The 21,102-nt window shown below is 34.0% G+C and overlaps 1 long non-coding RNA gene across 5 annotated transcripts in view; it reads left to right on the top strand.

Annotated features, from left to right (window-relative positions):
* Window positions 1-21,102, top strand: part of LOC147648183 (uncharacterized) — a 55,381-nt gene that overhangs the window by 7,381 nt on the left and 26,898 nt on the right. The window contains exon 4 of one of the 5 annotated variants that reach the window (XR_015280734.1): window positions 1,646-1,745. The exons of the other annotated variants lie outside the window; for them this stretch is intronic. This is a non-coding gene — a long non-coding RNA (uncharacterized LOC147648183). The remainder of the gene's footprint in view (window positions 1-1,645; window positions 1,746-21,102) is intronic. 5 annotated transcript variants of the gene reach the window in all.

The raw sequence follows: 21,102 nt of genomic DNA, 5'->3' as shown, positions 1-21,102 counted from the left end.
GGAATTTAATCTATCTTCACAATATTTAAAGTGTATGAACTACTTTTAAAAGGACAGAAATAAAATATAACTCACATTCACAAGTTATATTTACATTAACACAGAGATGGTTGGTTTTCTTACATGCTATTTACTCAGCATAATTTAAACATTTACACAACCTAATCCTAGGATTCATTTAGAATTAACCCACCCTAGGTTCATTTGCCCCTCTTTTGGAAATGCTCATGTTTATGCTGCCACGTGGCATTTGCCCTTGTATTTGGAGTCAGATTAAGGGTACCTTCTCATTGGCTGTCATAGACAACTAAATCAGAAGCACAATTTCAACATAAATGTTTAATGCCAGGAAAGCTTTTTAAGCTTTTTAAAACTACTTTGTGAAAGAGCTGTTTACTGTCTCCTATTACCAATTATCTTCATACTTAACTCTAAACAGAATATTAAAATTACCAGAGTGGAAATGCTCCCTACCACTTCATGCAGCAGTAGTTCCAATTGCATTTATCTTTCTACCTGTTTTCTATCTAAATATTACTAAGTGCATTAACTACAGGGTAGACAGCTTTTTGCTTCCTCTAAAGAGAGACTAGACAGTGCAAGACAGCTTTGGACTATAGAAGGTGCATAGTGAAGACTCACTGAAAAAAAAAAATAATAGGAAATTCTTCTGTAGCCTGAGAGTAGACACAGACACATCACTAAAAGTGGAGTCACCTAAGCACACCACTTTTCTGCCAGACAATATAGTCCCTGTGGTATGCAGTTTTCTTAATAGCCACATTTCTGAAGAATGTGGGCAAGTTTTATCTGCCAGACCATTCCAAATCCATCTTCCCCTCATTTTCCACTTAACTAAAAGATTTAAATTTCTCTATTTTGTATAAATCTTGTCTATTACTGGTTTGCTGTTAGTCAAGTACTTGATGAAGATTGACTTTATTAGAATTGCACTGTCCATTGTAAAAGGCATTTAGGTGAGTATGGAACACAAGTGAATCAAATTCACAAAACTTCCAGCAGCTTTTTTATTTATGTTCAGATAAATTAGTGGGAAAGGAGAAAAGAATGGAGGAGGAAAAGAAATGGTACTTACTATGATTCTTGGTATAGTTATATTGAGTCATTACATCAAGAAGAGGAGCTGGAGGCTCACCATATGGATATTGTGACAGGAGAAAATAAGATATTATATCCTTACTTCATAAGGATATAATGTTATATCCTTATTTTATATGTTATACAATATAGCCCTTGTTCTGGAGACAAATTCACAAGAACAAACCACAGTTGTCTTAGGAATTAAAGCACATTTTGATATAAATTTTCTAGTAAATTATGTAAAAAAATCTAAACTTCATTGCCTTAAGTATTTGCTTAATCTCTGTATTTTATTAATAAGGAATCAGGAAAATAATTAAAACTGAATTAAATTTGGATATAGCAGATATCTGACTAAGCAGGTTGCTTGGCAGATTTAAAATATTTTTGCAGTAGCAGCAAATAGCTTATTGTACATGAAAACATAAAGAAATACAAGCTTCAGTTGACACACATACAGTAAGCAGACCATTAGGAGTTAACAGCTGTAGGCTAGGTCTAATTCAGTATTAAATTCACACATCTTAGCTTTTTCTTTTTCCAGAATCAATATCTGCAAATAATAAATGAGATCCCAAAGGGTTGAGTTAAGCTTCAACTGCCACAGAGTAACTCTGCAATTGGTCATTGACTCAATAATGCAGGTGAGCTTCACACTGTAGAACATCTTTAGCACACTATAATAGAAAATTAATAGCGTTCAAATCAGCAGCAGGGTTACCCTAAGGATTACATAATAGCTTGGGTTAGAACAATCATCTAGCTCCAAGAAGTGTAAAATGTCATAAAACTAGAAAGATATAAAATAGCTCTTACATTAGGAATAATTTGTGTAGTGTACACTGACTTTTTTAAAGCACATTAAACAACAAAGATCCACGTTATAAAAGTGTAGAGCTGAAAATATTGCCAGCAAACCGCATTGCAGTGGCGTCCATGGGAAATACAAAAATCATATATCACCATACTGTTAATAATAATATAAGACTATAGAATTCAGTTTACTACTGTATTCGGACAGGATTCATGTTAGCTACTGTAACACTACAATAAAAAGTGTAAAAATAACATGTCCACAAAAGCATATGTAAGGTTCTAATGTCTAAATAACAACAACAACAACAACAACAACAACAACAACAACAACAACAACAATAATATTAATAATAATAATAATAATAATAATAATAATAATAATAATAATAGTGCTTTACCAGATTGCAGGTAAAATAGCATAAAGTATTCCTTACAGGCTGTATAGATTCTTTTATGTATAGTACTTTGGAACATGCTATATCTGGGGATTATTTATATTTGGTAACCATCTTAAGTGCATGAAAAATTATATGAGGCTTATTTACAACAGAATAGTATGGTAGCAATCTAACAGCATTAGGGAAAAATAAGCACCTGGAGACAAAAACGGCGTTCTCAGAAACCTAAAGCAACCTCAGAAAACTTCTGCACTGCACAGCACAAATACCTATCTCCCTGAAAGAAACAATATTCTGTATAACGTGATATAATATCAATTATTTATTTAACCACTTTTCAGTAGCAGGGATCACTTTGCACAGTGAAGGGCCCAGGGACAAAACTGAAATAGATTTTATTTCTTAATTTGTGTAACACTTGAGGACAGGTAGACACTATAGGCAGTATTCCTATTTAAAACTAAGGTTCTGACAGTGATATAAATTTAAATGGAAAATGCTTTCCACAATATTTTAAAAAAAATAACAAAACATAAAACCCTCAGACTCCCCAAAGTTACTGGATTTATTCAGTTAATTTACTAAATAAAATAGTGACTTTAGCTTTTCTCATTCCGAAGCTGAGCTACAAAATATAATCACTACATTATACTGACTGTCCCATTTCCAACTAGAAATTGTATATTTCCATTTCATCTCTCAAACTTTCTGCATAGGTCCCTGCGGCTCCAAATTTAAATAGAACTTGACACACATATCACGGTCATTCTAAGATCGAGTTCAGACTTACCCATGGGCTGCCACCGTCCCATACATCGCCATAGAAAAAAGCAGCTCGTGGCATTCCCCGCAGGCTACTTGTCTTACTTTTCAGAGGAGTAATGTCCTCACCCAGCTTGGCACCAGCTGTAGGAATAAAAGATTGGAGTAGAGAATAAAATCCTCGGCTGCTCCAGTGCCTTCCCTGTGGCTCTTTTTCATAGTGACTTGTGCCATACACAAAATGGCACCTCTCTTTAAATGCGGAGAGGTCCAGGCTTTATATACCAGGCATGAGAATGTGAGTGCACCACAAAACACTAGTTCCTTATCATGCGCTTGTTAGCTTGTCCAATCTATGGCAATCACTTTGGTCCCAGGGGTTGAAAGACACAAGATGCAGGGAAAAAGGAAAGCAAAAGCTGAAGAAAGATCAATACTGCACTGTGAAACAAGAAATGTAGGCTATTTACTTTTCATTGATCTGATGATGCAGGAGAAACACCTCAGACTGGCATTAAATTGAGGGAATACATCTTCTGTGTTTTTTCACCTCAAGGTCAAGAAAGAGTCAAAAAGAAATTAGAACAAACAGAAAGTAATCACAGGAGTAAAATAAAACTATTAAACCACATTACAAAACCACATGGAAACATAACTAAATATCAGGGTGAATAAGGTTCACAATAAAACAAACACTGCCAGCTCTTATCAGTTTCAACTTACACCTGGACTGAATGCAAGAAAAGTGGCTGTATGAAACAGATTAAAACAAATCAAAGTATAATGTTAGTGCAAATACCTAAAAATCTTCCCTCACAGAATTACAAACATCTATATGACTCACATCAAAGACAGACATATGTGTTCACTTACACTAATTTATTTAAACAAATTAAGTTTTACCTTTTCTGGTGTTGAAAGGAAGGGGAGGGCATGCTTAGGCTACTTGTTTATCTTATCTTAAAAAATATGTAATGTACATATGCTTGTATAGAAATCATCGTGGTATGAATTTGAAGGTTTTTAGGTGGGAAAAAAAAGACCATCAAATTTTGCTTTAAGAGGCCAAAGCAAAATGACCAAATGTCTGGAATTGAAACTTGTAGACAATTTACACTCCTTGAAAATTTATTTAGATGCTTGGTTAAAATTTTCCCCAAATGAAATCATTATCAGTGCTCCTTAATCTGGCAAAATGGAAACCACCTCAAAAGTGACTTGACTTTCATAAGCAAATGATAGCATTATATCAACTCATGGAGGTGAAAAGTAAGTATGCTAGAGAACCACCTCTTTCATAACTGGGAGAACTGCAGAGGGAATTCTCGTGTGGGAGGACAAATAACAGTTTAGTATTCTCCAAAAACAGGAACGAAACAATGATGTGATCTCACATAAAATACTGAAAAAAATTAAAAGAAAAAGAGCCAGAGAAAATGAAGACGTTGTCTTCTATCTTAATTTCTTATTCATATAGAAAATAAGTATAGACCTTTTATACAAGGTAGAAAATGACACCTTTAGAAGGAGGTGCAAAGTTCAGACTCTTTGACATTAAGGATTTGGTTTATTGAAAAAAAACACCTGTGCAGTCTCTGGTTCATTGGTGTATTAGTAGTTTAAATAGATAGCCTTTTAGTGCTAAGGTACATCACCATGATCCTATGATGGACAAATTAAATATAATTTGTCTAGATGTGGCATTCAGAACTAGAGTCAATGACAAAGTAGGGAAAATAAGACCAGCAAAGTGTGTTATTTATTGAAATTATTTATTATTTTCACTGTAAAGCATTTATAATTTTGTCAATAGGCATTATTTAAAAAATAGTTTTGCCATAGGGAAGAAATCTGAAGAGAATTGCTATGGATCACAACTTTAGGTAAGAAGTTAGGAAGAGACTGGAAAACACCTTTGGTAGTGAAAACTAGGGGTTTTAACATCTAATTAATGTTAGTAGAGATACTTTAAATTAAACGTTATCAATGAGTGTTTAAAGTAGAAGAAATGCTCAGCATGGGACACATTTTCAAACACGATTTCTTTCTGCTTGTTTTTTTCCTCTGTTTTATTGTTAAATTAAGTTTTTGGGGTGAACATCTTCTGTCAGAATAGATTCTTTTTAGGAGAGATTAAGTTTTGAGATCTAACAATTCAAAATAACACTCAATACTGTTTCTACTTGCTCAGGGAGATGTTTTCCTTGATAGAAATTTGCAGTTACTTCAGAGTAACCAACTTTTCTGTGGTTAGACATGCATTTTTATGGGGAAAGCCACCCACATCTACTTGAATGAGGCTTCCCAGAGATTTTCTTCAAATTAGGAGACACCACAAAGGGAAATTTCTGTTCTTATATCAGATTGAAGATAACTTTCTCTCCATGTCCAGCAGTGTCTGTTGGTCTAATATCACATCCTATTTTTGTAAAACTTAGTTGTGCAGAAAGATCAGTCCTCAAGCTGGGCTTATTTAGAACAACTTCTTCAAGTTAATTTTCTAGAAGTATTTAAATGTACTGTTCTCCTCAAAACTTTTTATTTTCCTTCTATTCTTTTGACAATAAACAAAAAGCCCAAATCCATCAAAGTTTACACAACACAGCATTCACCATAAGAAATCTTGCCAGAACAGCAAACACAGCCTGCCAAAACAAGACAGCCATTAAAACACACACAGAGGTCCCACACTGAGACATATGTTAGAAAATGCAAACTATGTCAGTGAAACCATGTGCAAACACCAGAACTTACTGATACAAATAAAGGGTAGAAACTGGTATTTCCAGTTAAGCATTTGCCACAAAGCAATTTCTCCCTGTCTTGGTCTTCTAGATAAACCTTTAATCAAACATGCAGAATATCTTAAGTTAAAAAGATGAGAATTAAAATTCATAATTGTAATAAACACTGCAAAACAGGAACAGAACCCCAGATTTGAATGGGTTTTAAATCTGTCTATGTCACACCTGCTTTCTGCTAATCTTTCATGTCCTCTTTATCTTGTTATTTCTGTTCTTCAAGTGTTCATTTCTTTTCACATTTCAATTCTGTATCACAGTCATATCACAGGTAAAACTACCCAATTTTTTCAAAGTACTTTATTAACATATTTAATCAAAACAGATGGTTCTTTATTCCTACTTCACTTGAACTTCATTTACATTTGTACCAATACCAATAAATGGGTTCAGTACCTGCTTTTTATTTTGTATTTGTCCCCATCAACAATTTATATGAAGCAATTATTGCCTTTATCTCTAGATTACCAAAAGGCTTTTGACTTCTTTCTATAAGAATGTACAATTTAATAATACCTTAATTCTAGCTGAAAAGATTTTTCAGTAAAATTCACTGATAAATATCTTGACAAAAAACATAATATGTTATAATATATAAAAGTAAATTAATTAAAGCAATGAATATAATAGTTACATTCATATATATCTGTATGAACATATAAACATTCATTACAGTCCAGAGATTTTTTGTATCAAGTATATTCCTATGTATTTTAAAGATATTTAGTCTGAAAAGGTTCTCTTAACTATGTTTGGAGTACTGCTTTAATTCTTCTTGGAAAAAAAAAAACAAACTAGAAAGATAAATAATGTAATTGCAGCTACTGGAACAAAGAAACTCTTTGATTCTCTAAGACAATATTGCTATTAGAACCGTTTAATAAATATTTTTGTTCAAACAAAACTATATTAATGTGTAAAACTATTAGACTAAATTAAAATTTTAATCACCTTTGAAACAGTTATCTTGAAGATAAAATGTAAATCCAAACAGTTAAAGAATAATGGCTATTGATAAACAGCCTACCCATGAATTTCTGAAGGCTGAAAATTTCCAAACCAAAGGAAACATCTGAATTATTCCAGCTAAAAAAAAGCAAAGAAAAAACATATAAATGCAGTTTGTCACAGTTTATATATATGATGGATACTAGTGCAATTATTTTATATAGATATTTATATAAAACCAGTATGCAAGCATAAAAACATTTACATAACTTACAGGTTTATAATGTACATTATGAAAATGAACATTTTATAGTAGGCAACACAGTCTACCTGTGAAAATAGAGATAAAGATATCTTTTCCTTAGCAGATGAGAGTAAGCAACATTAGAATTATTGGAAATGGACATTTTAAATCTGGTCCAGTTGATACAAAGCTGTTGTAAAAACATTTTTGGTTGCACAGGCCTCTGAACTCTTGTTTTCACTTACTGTAATTTGTGTTCCTCAGTTCAAAGTTTATCTCAAGAAGAGATTTATGTCTTAAGCTACAAGATTCAGTTCAATTTCATTCTTTGTGACTTCTCTCATTGCTTTTTCATTTTAACCTTTGAAACATTGACAGTAACTGAAAGCGTCAGAAGACAACACATTCAGAACAAAAATGTCATACTGCAAGCCTTTTGCAGCAGTGTTATATGTAGTTCTTGTGTAGCAGTGTAATAATAATAATGCAATGCTAGATTTATATGAAATGTTTCCAGCACAAAGCCAAATTTTCTAACGTAATTTTGACAAAATGTTCAAATCCTTTAAATCTCAAACAAAAAAAATTAAGAGATGCTTTCACAGGAAACTCTGTTTTTATTTCACACTATAACAAACTAGATATTTCTTTAATTATATATATAAGTGTGTATATATATATGTAAAATAGTTTTCTAGTTGGACATTTTCTTTTTCAAGGGGAGATATTCGGCTTTCTACCTACTAACATGATGTGCATACCCATACAGGGAATTAGTGCCACATATCTCTTCTTCCACATGATTTAATTCTCTTTCTTTACACATAAACAAGACTAGGAATGCTGCTTTTCTGCCTCATTCAGTATCTCAGACAAACTGAGTATCTTTATGAAAGTCAAATACAAATAACAATAGACTACAATAAGGATAATGTAACTGAAAAAGCTGAACATAATAAAAATCTGAAAAACTGCACATCTTGCATCTCTGCAGATCACATGTTTACAAAGTTTACTTCTAGCACCTTCAATGAATAGAGACCACCACACTGGAAGGACTAAACTCTTGGTCTCTCTCCTGGCCATATAGAAAATTGTGACAGAAAAATCCCACTCTTCTTTACTGATGTCCAATTACATTACAATTACTGCTTACAAATGCAGAGTGAGAAATGGCCACAAAAATCTGCAAAAGAAATGCTTCAGGATGTGGGTCTAAAGCAGATTGAACCTAAAGGTTCCTATGATAAGAGTAGCCCACTGTTTGTTCCAACCTCAGTGAAACAGATACAAAGGGAATCTCTCCCTACAAGGCTGACAGCTGACCTATCTGTAGTGGCAACAGCAAGCTTTTAGCAATTCTCAAGTTCATGAAACTTGAGGGCAGCTTCTCTCCTTGATTTTTCAAATGCATATACTTGTGAATATAGTAGTCTATGATTCCTACAATAAGTTTAAAAGTCACAAAAATTATCTGTTATTTGATAATATAATCTCATAAATACAAAAGACACACAGTTGAAACCATCTGATGAATGCAAAAAGGACCAGACTCAGCTGATGATGGCGAATATCATTGTACCCTTCATTATGACTCTGGCAAACAACACAGGTACCTTTTTGAATAGTGACAGGTCCAGAGGACAAGGAAAAGATGAAAGGGAGAAAATGGCTAAAAAAGGGGATCTCTCCCCTGCCTTCCTCCTCACTTCTTCATTTGCCAGTATTTAGACCTGCTGGACTCACAAATACAGAAGTTCCCAAGAGCTTCAAAGACCTCTCTTGTTAACTGGGAGTTTTCTGATTTGTCTAACCCTCATTCAAGGAATCAAAACTAGTGATTAAGAGTTTCTGGAAGTGCATCTCCCTCAAACTTCTTTCTCTCCTCTGCAAGTGAGAGCTAAATGGCCACACAGCTCTTCATTCCCATGGATGAATAGGCAGTGAGAGGCAATCTGCAGGGCTCAGAGTGTCACAGAGCAGGGACATGTCATGGTGTTATGAGTGTGTTGGTATTTAATCCTTCTAACTGTTAGTTACTCTTCAGATATGTGACGCTGTGATCATGTTAGATGCTATCAGGTTTGAGGGAGGTTAACATTTTTTGGTGAAATTAACTCAGATTTAGTATTTGGCATTCTTTACCTTTCATGTCTGAAAGGATTGACATAAATAAGACATCTCAATGATGTCCTTTCTGATACTAAAGCTGCAAGAAAACTGCAAAATTTAGAATGGGGATCCTCTAAGACAGATAACGTTCATGTAGCTCTTCCAGAAAAGTCACTTATTCCTCTTTCTGGGCACAAATTGAGTCAAATAAGGTCTTGGCTGACAGTTTTGGCTGACAAGAAGCAGCATTACTGGAGTTCTGAAAATCAGACACTGCTCTAGATAATTTTTTATACATGTTTCAAGATCGTATCACAATAATTTCTTTTGTTCTAATTCTGCTACTTGCATTTCTTACCACTTTGGCAGTAAATATTGTGCAAGGAAAATTGAGACTAGACTTAACCGCATAAAACAGGCATAAAGCTTTTTGAGCATCCTACCTGAGTGTGGCTCACACGCTGCTCTAATTCTTTCAAAGCTGTTGGATTTCCCTTTATAACACAGATATAGATTTTATGAGCATTATGAAAAGACATAAGGGTATGAAGAACTGAGAACTATGCAGATATGCAGCAGAAGCAAGTAGGCAGATTCATACCTAGAATCTGAGGTGATTTGTGCACATTCAGTGGCAAATGAAAGGTGCTTCATGATCTTGACTCCTTAAATAAAAAGGATAAAATAATTCTTTATTTTAAGTGGGACTCTTATAAATGTAGAAGGAGAAGATATTTCTTTCTCACTTGAAAAAGAAGTAGTACTTGTATTTGAAGGCTATGAAGAATTAATTTTCCCTTGAAAAAAGAGAATTCAGAAAGACATTATTTTGTCTTCATATGTGATCAGATATGAAATCAACACATATTACTCAGTGTTATATAAATAGGGAAAAAACTCCCTGAGACTTCAGAAATAACTTCAGAGAATGAGGTTGGACTTGGCTTGTCTGAAATAGGACAATTTGAAAATTGTAGTGTAGTTAAACACCTCTTTTTGGCTTGACAGCATATTAATGGATCTTTAAAGACCTACTTTAGAGTGTTAAGCTATATGTCTGCAAGGGAAAAGTGAGTCTAGAGTCACATAGCAAGAGCACCCACTCCTTTTAGAAGTGATGGGCAATTTCTCAGTTATGCTGTTTCTCTTTACACCAGTTGAGTGTCATATATGGTTGATGAAGTAAGCTACATATTTCCTTGTCTTACCATAGTAGGAGGGCTGAACTCCTCCACAGAATCCTCTAACTGACACAGGTGGGATGGCAATTCAGCCTGTGAAGTAGTCACATGTTGGGAGGAACAGCCAGTGGGGAAACAGAGTCAGGAAAGCTGAAGGATGAAGTGCATAGAAGGTTTAGTTTTGCATTCAATCTTTGGAATGTTTATCAAAATAGAATCTGAGGTTTCTTTCCTTCTGTGATAAATTAATGCATATTAGCTCTTGGAGAGAGAAGTCTATTTCTAATATAATCTTGGACTAGTTAATAATGCAGACAAAGGTTACAGTGTAGTAGGCACCTAATTTCCACACTCTTCTGACTTCTGTATGATTTTATTAGTTCTAAGAGATTAGCTCACCATCTCTAGTTTTCATAGTCCTTTTTTCTGCAAAGTTTTAGGATGCCTGAAGTTAGCAGTGTGAGCAAATTTGTATTTCCACAATCTTTTCCCTAGAATTCTAATGAAAACAGACTTACTTTTACAAATACTTTCTTTAATATTCGAAATAGAAAAATTATGTTTCTGAGGAAGTAATACACTGATTCTTTCCCTAAAGAGTATGTGAATCCATATCTGAATATTGTTTTTAAAATAATTTATGGTGGAGACATCTAGAATTTAAGGAAGACTTAATAATTTGCAGCACAGAAGAATTGAAGCCTTTTTAAAGTCAGTGTTAATTGGGTCATAAGCTTCTTGGAGTTACTACACACTATTACTGTGGACATGAATGGCCAGTGCATAAAAATTCAGAGGAGTAATATACATCAGCTTTGTATACTTAAAGTCACATCCATAGCAGAAACCAAAAGAAGACATTAAAGTGATTTTATAGTTTAGTTCGTCAAACTCTCTGTGTGAATCAGAGAAATCGGTGTTTGTATGAATTGTAAAGCCCACCAGGGTCATTGAGACTGGAAGAATCTGATATATGCCATAAATAGATCAACTCTTCTGTTGCCTGGAATACCAAGCAATGCAACCTAAGCATAAGGGTATAACACCTAATTTGATGAAGGAAGACTGTCAGACTACTTTGAGTGACAGTAGTGAAAAGAGCAGGTTGCTGTAATGTAATGCTGTAATTGTCATTACAGCTCAGAAGGCACTTCAGGATAAAGCCCTATTTTAAGGTTCAGTGAACAGCAGGGAAGACATTTGGAACTGAGAATGTTCATGCTTGTTCAAAACCAAAGACATTTATTCCATATTTAATTATTTGCTCTTATAAAGTAGTTCTAATACATGTGGTACAAGCACTCCTGAACTGAAGAGAGTCTTGAAAACATTTAAAGTCATTAGGATGTTTGAGAAGGGCAGAAGTATTTATGACACTGATAGGAAGCATTGTAGATTTAAAGAGGGAAAAATCAAAAAGCTGCTTAGTCTTCACAGTGAAAAACAAAAAACATAAGAAAGTATAAAGTTTTCATCTTCATATGAAAATGAACTGTGATTCATCTTATTAGGATGCTGAGCAAGAGAAAAGGGTCTAGACTCACCACTCTCCTATGCTGACATCCCATTACCCAGTGCAGCCAAAAAAACCTTAAAAATCAACCTTAAAAAGAAATTGATTATGGTTTATTGGAGAAAGCAATTGTCCTGGCCTGGAAGAAGCTTCATTGTTAGGATATCAAATCAGACTCATCAACTTCCACTGCCCACAGAAATATTAGTGATACCAATTTAAAGTTCTGAGTGAATTTGAAATTTAGGGACAAATAGTTAAATATTTCTTTATAGGTAAATTGGAACACAGGAATTGAAATGTGAATGAATGAAAGGCCAATGGACAACATCAGATTTGAAGGACCAGCACTCAGGACATGAATATTTTCTGCTGGTTTCAACAATACCTGTTGGAAGAACATTCCAAAACTTAATTTGAGACAGGCAGTGATCTTCCTGTTTTTCTTTTTTTTTTTTTTTTTAAATACACAAATACACAACCAGCATTAATCTCCTCAACTTTAATTTTATTATGCCAGATCATATTCCATGTATATAAAAGATACTATATATAATAACATAAACTATGTTTTATCACATCTTTTTCTTAGAATAAGACAAATTTCAATGCATTATTTTCATTCTTCTGCCCTATCTCTATAACTCCAGCTGCTTTTTAGAAAAATTACTATGTAAATTAATTTTATTTTACATGTGTGAATATAATGAAAATTATACATATCATCAAAGAAATGGTAAAAAATTTTATACTGTCAGGAAAAAGAATAGTTCCAACATTCTCAATTATTTTGTGATTACTAGTATTTCATTTTCTTTTAAAAAATTCCCCATCGTTATGTCATGATTTAAGACTTTTTATGAATTAAATATATATTTCCGGACAATTACTAGGTTCATTGCTAATCTAAGCCCATCAGCCAGCATGTCTTCTATCATATTCATTCAAGGAACCAGATTCAATAATGAAAGGCATTGCATGGTTGGACAGTTAGCAAACAGGGCATATTCAGCACACTAATTTAAATAGTCCATATTCTTTTCTTACTGAGAGAAGAAGGCTGAAATAGCCAGCTTACTAGATTCAAGGACAATGTTGACCTCCTCAGATACTGAGTTAGTGAAAGCTGGAGTAGTGTCAGGAACAGTAATCACTTTTGAGATCTTTGATGTTTAAGCAGGTGCAATAACTGATCTGGAAGTATTTTACAAGCATTTATGAGTTACACAACATTTAGGAGTTTCTCTACTACTTCCACTTGCTTTGATGTCAAAGGGGAAAAATAATCAAAATACCTCAGTGACAGAAGATATATACAGAGGAATTAAGTTGCTCAAGGTCCTACACAGCTCCGGTCATCTCAGCAGTTTCCTAGGCTTTTCTCCAGACTGTGAAAAAAAAAAAAATCAATTTTAGCTGGTAATTGGTGGAATGAATACATGTTGTATGAGAGGTAACCACTGCTGACTTAAGGAATTACATATAGATTAATTTTATGTAATGCCTCAGTTATTCCCCAAATTAGAAAACAATATAGACATCATTTTACAAGGAAAATAATGTGTTCAGACTAATTATAAGTAGAATTATAAAAGTTCTCCTGTTTGACAACTTTGTCTAATTCAGACTAAACTTGAAGTGAAGAGTTACCAATACCTTTGCAACCTCTTTCTGAATAAAAGACACTTGAGGATAGACCCTTCCTGAAAAACATTCTCTTCAAATTACTCCTTATTTGTGATGTAGCTGAACAAGTCATTATTTAGTGGACATTTTCTTTCTTTATATTCTCCAAATATTGCTTTGGGGTTTTTTCCAATCTTTTCAAGCAAACACTCTGAATATAGCAAAATATAAGTTTCTTCCTTTTTGTCTCAGGGGAACAGAATACTAGTTCCTTATTTAGACAGCTTTTATTACTTTCCCCTTCAGAAATAGATAATCTGATAAAAGGATTATGTTATATAAAACTCTCTTAGATTACCAAAATCAGCAGCAAAAATTATTGTTAATTTATCTTAAAAATGGTATCGGCAACAAGTCAATGATGCATTATGAGCATTATAAAATCATGAGCAAAACAGAAGACTTCTTTTAGGCTGGAAAACTTTGTTCCATTCATTCTAAAGAAAAAGGCAGCAGTAATGGGAAGACAAGAACACAGCACATTCCTCTTATGTACAAATGCACATAGTCACTCCAGTCACATTCATGTTGGGTAGATGCAAACCAGGTCTTGAGAGACACCACATAACCTAACTCCCTCTTAAACCAATTATTCATCTCTGAAATGTGGGGAAACCCAAAACATGCAGTGGACACATACCCCAACCTGAGTTATCCAATGTTGTGAGCAAGTCAAAAGAATCAAGGAGAAAGAACCCATATCCTGAGTCTTGAGTTCTTCTTAGGAAACCATATTTTATCAGTCTTCCCAAATGTCAGCCTTTCTGCATTTAGGAGGAATAAAAATAAAAAAAAGAAAGCAAATTTTAAAGTAAAAATCCAGAAAAAAGAGATTTATCAGAAAAAGAATATATAAAAGAAAGTATTTGATACAAAGTCATAGAAATGTAAGGTGTCATTAAAAAGCCATCTTGTTTCCCTTGAACAGATCACCTGGCTGGCACATTGCCTGGAAAGTCTTTGATAACAAACCTTGTACATACAAAAAGTTATATAAGAAAAGAGGATCCAGTAAAACCACTTTGTCTTGTCTGCTCACAGTCCACTCAAAGACAGGTTCTTATAAATAACAAAGGCTGTATACTTAGCTCAAGCTGTGCCTTTCCCATCAAGAAAATGATAGATGGCTTTAAAACTTGCCCAACACTGGGTTGAGATGAATCTCCTGTTTGGCTTCTTACTCAGCAGTACAATCTTTGGATTGGTTTGTTGTTTTTTTTTGGGGGAGGCTGGGGATTTTTTCCCTTGATTTTTCACTACATATTTTTCACATGCATAAGAGAGATTGGTGTTCTTTGGGAAATGGAAATTGTTAATGCACATCCATCAGCAGAAACCAGGGTGAACAGAGATAAACATTATACAGAACACATTTCATTTTTCATCAAATTCAAAAAGAAATGTATTCATTTTTCAACAGAGGGCTAAAAATATCTTGCATTTGCAACTATTCCTACTTGTATATCAACACAATTCATAAGTCTTAATTCATTAGACTAATGTGTTTATAAGGCAGCTGAAATGTCAAAGCACTGCTAGATTTAGTATAAACTTAAATTCCATTACCTGGCAGGCATTAATTGCTTATGGAGCGTGGGGATTCTTCCCAAGGGTCTTATATGTTTCCTTTTGTCATTTTGCTAACTATTCTGTCTAGACGAACTTAAAGCCCTTAATCCACCATAGGGATCAATAAACTGCACAATAATTCAGTCCTAATAATTAGCTTTCACTTAAACACAAATGGTCGTTTCATTGTGAACTGCAGTACAAAATGATAATGCAATAATTAAAAAGACAGATGAAAGAATGACTTAATAGGAAAGAGGCCTTACTGTTCAATTAGAGACATTACCATTCAACCTTTTTATTACTGCCACAACCTTTCAATTTTTAAAAAAATAATACTTCAAGCTATGCTCATTTAACACATGACAGTATCACTATTATATGCACAGTCTTATGATATGAGCCTCGCACTACGAGACTGATGCAAGCCAGTTGTCTTGCTGAAACCATTAAAATGATGAGCATTTTCTGCTAAGGTCTACAAGTTATATATAAATCACAGCACTACAGTTGCCAAACAGGATAGTTTCTTTTTTAAAAAAGCTCTTTTGTCCCCAGGCATATGAGGAGTATTGTGCAGCCCTTTGCAACAATCTTAACATGTTACTCCTCTAAAAATGTGTTAAAATATATTTGAAAGTAAATTTGATGACTTTCTACTCTTTTTACAGTACCAGTTTCCTGATAAATCACAGAGTGCTAAATTCCATATATTTGCTGATACAGCAATTTAGCTATAATAAGTCCAAAAAGGTACAAAACTTCATTAACCTTTTAATACGGCTTCACAGATGTAGGATGATAGATATATTTGAAACCTTATGATCAAAGCAATGGCCTAATAGCAAGATCTTTGACTTTACCTTTGCCTTTTCTTGCTTTCATTTTAATTTCTGCTATATCTTAATACATAGACACAACCAGAATTTTATGCATTCTCACGGGCAGATGGAGAATCCATAAGCAATTTCTGTTCAAGTCAGCTTCTACAAATGCTGGTGTAATTTCTTTCTTTGCTCAGGCATGGCTTTGCTCTTCATTAATGAACATGTTCCTATTTCTGTTACTCCTATTCTCTTTATATGATAGATATCCAATGTTTGATGAAGTACAATGGCAGCACAAAACACACTGACCACCGTAGAGCATTCTTACTACTTTAAGCTAATCTGTCTCTCAATAAAAAGCCATTGCTAAATAAGGGAAGGAAAAATGCGATTTTATATTGGAGACTTGGGACCCAACTCCACATAATCTGAACTTCTGAACAGCAGAACTTCAGATGTGTAAAATTTGGATTGGCAAGACTGTTTGAGGAAGGTGCTTCTCCTCTATTTTAGATGAAGGCTGGAGATAAACTAAATAATTGGAGCAATTGGAAGAAAAAAACTATGAAAAAAGTAGAAGAGTTGAACTTTAGTCCTAGAACTAGTAAATGGTTGACTAATAATAGATGAAAGGGATTATTGCTCTTCTCAATATCTTAGATATTTTACTGCCAACTGATTAAATTATTTATATTATTATTTATAATAGTTATCATTATTATGTTATTTAATTTGTATTTATAATTATAATATATTAAAATTGCCAACATGATCTGTACCAAGCTGGAAAATTACTGAAGTTGCTTATTTAGATGCTCCTGACCACAATTCTAGATTCAAAGTACTGTGAAGTAATTAAAATTCAATGGCTCTGGAAAAGAATTGGGAACATATTCATCACAGACTTTTTTTAGATATCAAAACTAATTTCAGAGTATTGGATGTTTAAGTTTTGATCAGTATTAGGCACTGTATAGGATTTTTAAGTTGAAGCAAAATGACCAACATAGCTATGACTATTGTGTTTGCCACTAATGCCCCAAACTCCCTGTCCAATAGACACACACAGCAGACGGCTGACGTAAAAAACTTGATGACAAGTAAATTCTACCACTGCTTGGTTCAGAGAAGGGTGCTGAACTTTCATCTTCAATATGTCATCACTAAAAGACTGCATGATTTTTTTTGTTTTAACTGTTTTCCTTTGAAATATCAATCCACAGTTCTCCAAAGCAGTTCAAAGTTGATGTTCACTCTTTTGCAAAATGCAAGCTAAATTGAATGAAAATCATGCGGTATAAGGAAGATTCTACTTACATATCAATAGGTAAAAACTAGTTGTCTTATGTTTTGTTCACTGTTTTGACAACTTGAATATTGAAGAGCATGAAAGCTCGTGAGACCACAGTTTGAAACAAGTTTCCCCTTAAATTACCTCCCAGTCTTTCTGCCTAGATGCTGAAAACATCACCAGAAACAAATATTGTGCCACTGCCCTCCCACCTCCCAGCTCTACCAGAGATGCATGAAAGGGTGCTCGCACGTGTACAGAAACATAAATCTAGATGAATTGACTTAGCTAGAGAAACAATAAAATTGAAAAAATAAAGGAAGTATTTGGGCGTATCCAGAGAAAGAGCTGCTTGTGATGCCAAATTGATTTTTTGCCTTTTTCTTTTCTTCTATGTATTCCCTATATTCTTTATACATATATTTGTAGCTCTGTAGCCTATTTTTGTATTCATAGTTAGCTCCAGTACTTTCCCTTAACCTGACAGGCACAAAGACAGAACACATTCCAGGGGGTCGAAACTAGGGGTCCAAGGCTCCTGTCCTGTCTTGGTTCTTCCTGAGAGCCAAGGCTGAAATCTGCTCTTCAAGACACATTTTCATAAACACAATTTAGTTCCTTTCTAGAGCAGAGGCTGTACTTAAAAGGGTCAAATTGGGGGGAATTACCTCACCACATATATCTCTGACTGGGGATTCTTGTCAGATATGCTAATTTGCAAATCTATAAAAATTGTGTATGCATTATGCTGCCTGTGCATCTACAGTGTTTTCCACCTGGCAAATCATGCACCTAAGGATCCTTATAAAGGTAGCATCCTTTTTATCACCCTAACTGTGTCTGGCTCATGATTTTAGGACCAGGAAAAAGGCATCATTAGAAGCAGCTAACAGCTCATGGCTTTTCCCCCTGAAATCCCTACAACTCCCTGTTCTGCAGCTCTAAAGCAGCCTACTTAAAAGTGACCTTCTCATGGCAACATATTACTCACACATGGAAAAGTGATTTCTGTCAATAATGCGTGGTAGGAGCAACAAGATTCCTGAAGTAATAAAAACAACTCACAGCCCCAAACCCAGCAAAAATACAGCATTCGTCATCTACCAAAGTAGAATAAGATGAAGCATTTATTCAGGATATACCTTGAACTGAATGTGATTGCATTTGGTACAATTTGTCCAGCAATCTAGCTTTAGTCTAGCTGTTAGCTTTCTTATGGTGGGGAGGGGGTGGGGAGGGTGGGAAGCAGAGAAAAGTAGAATTAGCCATCGGGCTTGAATTCAGCAAGTTTTAAGAACATTTTTTAAATTAGATACGCATTTCTCTGGATGAATGGGTAATCCAGGGAATACCCGTTTCTAAAAAGCACTTAATATGGAGTGAGAAACAGAAAACCACTAAGAAAAGTAAACTTCTTTCTAAATGTAAGCAGTGAAAGAGTCATCAGAAAATGCATCCACTTCTTTTCAGGTGTTGATCATAAACTGGGGAAATAATATTCAGTGTGTAAGGTACTCCATTATTCCAAGGTTTCTGATAAGAGGCAATGCTTGTTGGGCAGAATGATACACTAAGGGAAGGAGAACTAAGAGAACTAACATGCCAAGTTACTAATTCTTGCAGTGTGTCAGCTGCCTTCATAAGACAAAGAGTTAAGGATATTACCTCTTTCTAAAAAACTTGTCCCTTTTTCCTCCAGAGATTATCATAGCTACAAAAGTGTTGCTATGATTTTTTCAGTTAAATCAAAATATTCTTTTTAGCAAACTCTTCTGATTGACAAATCGCCAAGATTTTTTTTTTAATAGTTCTGTTACATGCATTGTAGTATGTTACAATCAGGACACATTTTGGATCTATATTCTATAACCAGAGAGACAGAATGTATAGAGTGGTGTTGGTAACATGCTATTTTCTCAAACCCCTTTGTTTCAAATAGCCATAGTGTTAGGAGGATTGGTTTCCTAAGATATTAATATAAAATGTCATGCTTGAAATTTGTACATTAAGAATAATATTATCCATATAACACTGCTATTACCTTATATGTTGCATTATATTATATAATGTATGCAAATACCTCAAAAATATGATGAACATTCACAGACCACTGGGAAGTCTACTACTTCTGATAAATTTTAGATAAACTTTCTGATAATCAGAAAAGCTGTTTTTAATTAGACAAACTGCGGTCTCAGTTTTGAAATTAAACATGCTCATACATTCTGCTGGTGGATATCTCAAACTGATATGTCTTGAAACTTCAGCAGGCAACATCTAATAACAAAAGGTGCTGTACCTCGCTGGCCTCAGATAGTTATCAATATCTAATAAATGCCAAGGACGTGCTCCTTCTGGTTGATGGAAAAGGCAATCAAGGTTTAATGAGTGCCAAGAATCACATTGTAGTCCATTGCTTGCTACATAACTGGAGGTTAAAAATGTAAAATTTAACTCTGCCACTAAAAATGTTAAAGGTACAGTATTTCCAAGATTACCATCATTCACAACTCTCTGCTGCTTCCACAGCAGAGTGTTATATGTGAAAAGCAATAAGCTTAGCACATTTTCTTCAAAATTGAGATGCTTTATATGGAAACTGAGATAGTGATGTAAATATGGAGCTTTTCTGCTCTGTTTTCTCAAAATGTGTGCACCTTTTCTGAACACCTAACTTGATACAAACATTATTTTCTGTCAGCATTTAGATGCCACAGGTACACAGCTTAATGAGGAAATGCTTGTGATGACAAGCAGCTTAATGAGGAAGTTATGGCATTGGTATTATTACTGTTATAGACAGTAATTTTTAAAAGGTCATTTAAATAACTCATGGTTGTATAAAACAACATAATCAATCCTAGTGTTTAATAACTCATCAGATTTGAGATAACACAGTCAATGCATGTGACAAGATAAATACAGGCAAGAAAATAGAGAATAAGGAATTTTTTAAGTACTAATTAGTTAGATAAAGGAATTTGGGTTATCTAAAAGTAGATTTTCAAATAAAAATTTTAAATATTTTGATACCAGTAAAGCAAAACCAACATACACAGAAAGAATGAAAAACAGTCAGCAGTATACAGAATTATTCTTGACTACCAACCCAGAAGTTAAAACATCACAATGTCTTTCCAGTGGTTTAAAAGAAAGTGATATTTGTCTCTCCAACTTTAAAAATCACAAAGTTTTGGAAAAAACTAAGTTTTTGAGTCATTCCTTAGGACTTCAAGTCATTCAGATCACCTGCTGTACACCTTACTTACAGTGAACTCCATGCCAAGTTTACAAAAACAGGATGACAACCGTATGTTTGAAAGTATTTTAAATAAGGGAGAGCATAGTTACTGTAGTACTATAGTATCATAAAAATACTACTCTTATCAGGCTCATGTATGTACTGTACACAGTAGAAGTTCTCTCACAGAGATAATATTTTTGAAGCAATAGTTTATAACCATCTGCAACTATTTTTAAAATGAGGAATTCTCTTGTTCTGGTGTACATCTCTCTTGATAAATACAAAGAGCTTGACTTCTGGTGAGGTGAATATTTTAACCTTATATACATAGTTATTTTCCGTTGCTTCCTGACAAGAAAAATAAGATTTGGATTATGTACAGTGATTCCAGATCCAAGCACCTTCTCTCTTGCCATGGAAGTACCTTTTCCTTCGCAGCTATATCCACCAAAGAAAAAAGGAAAAAAAAATAAAATTAAATTATGTGGTTGACAGTGTGTGTATGGATTATAATTTTATTTCAAATTCTGTATAGAGTTTGATTAAATTTGGCATGGCCTAGCAATGGAGAGACAAAATAAAAGAAAGGTGATAGTAAACATGTTATAG

The sequence above is a fragment of the Cyanistes caeruleus genome, chromosome Z (assembly GCF_971803275.1).
Source record: "Cyanistes caeruleus chromosome Z, bCyaCae1.hap1.1, whole genome shotgun sequence".
Lineage (NCBI taxonomy): Eukaryota > Metazoa > Chordata > Aves > Passeriformes > Paridae > Cyanistes > Cyanistes caeruleus.
Note: the sequence above shows the minus strand (reverse complement) of the source record. Positions and strands in the feature narration are given on the sequence as shown.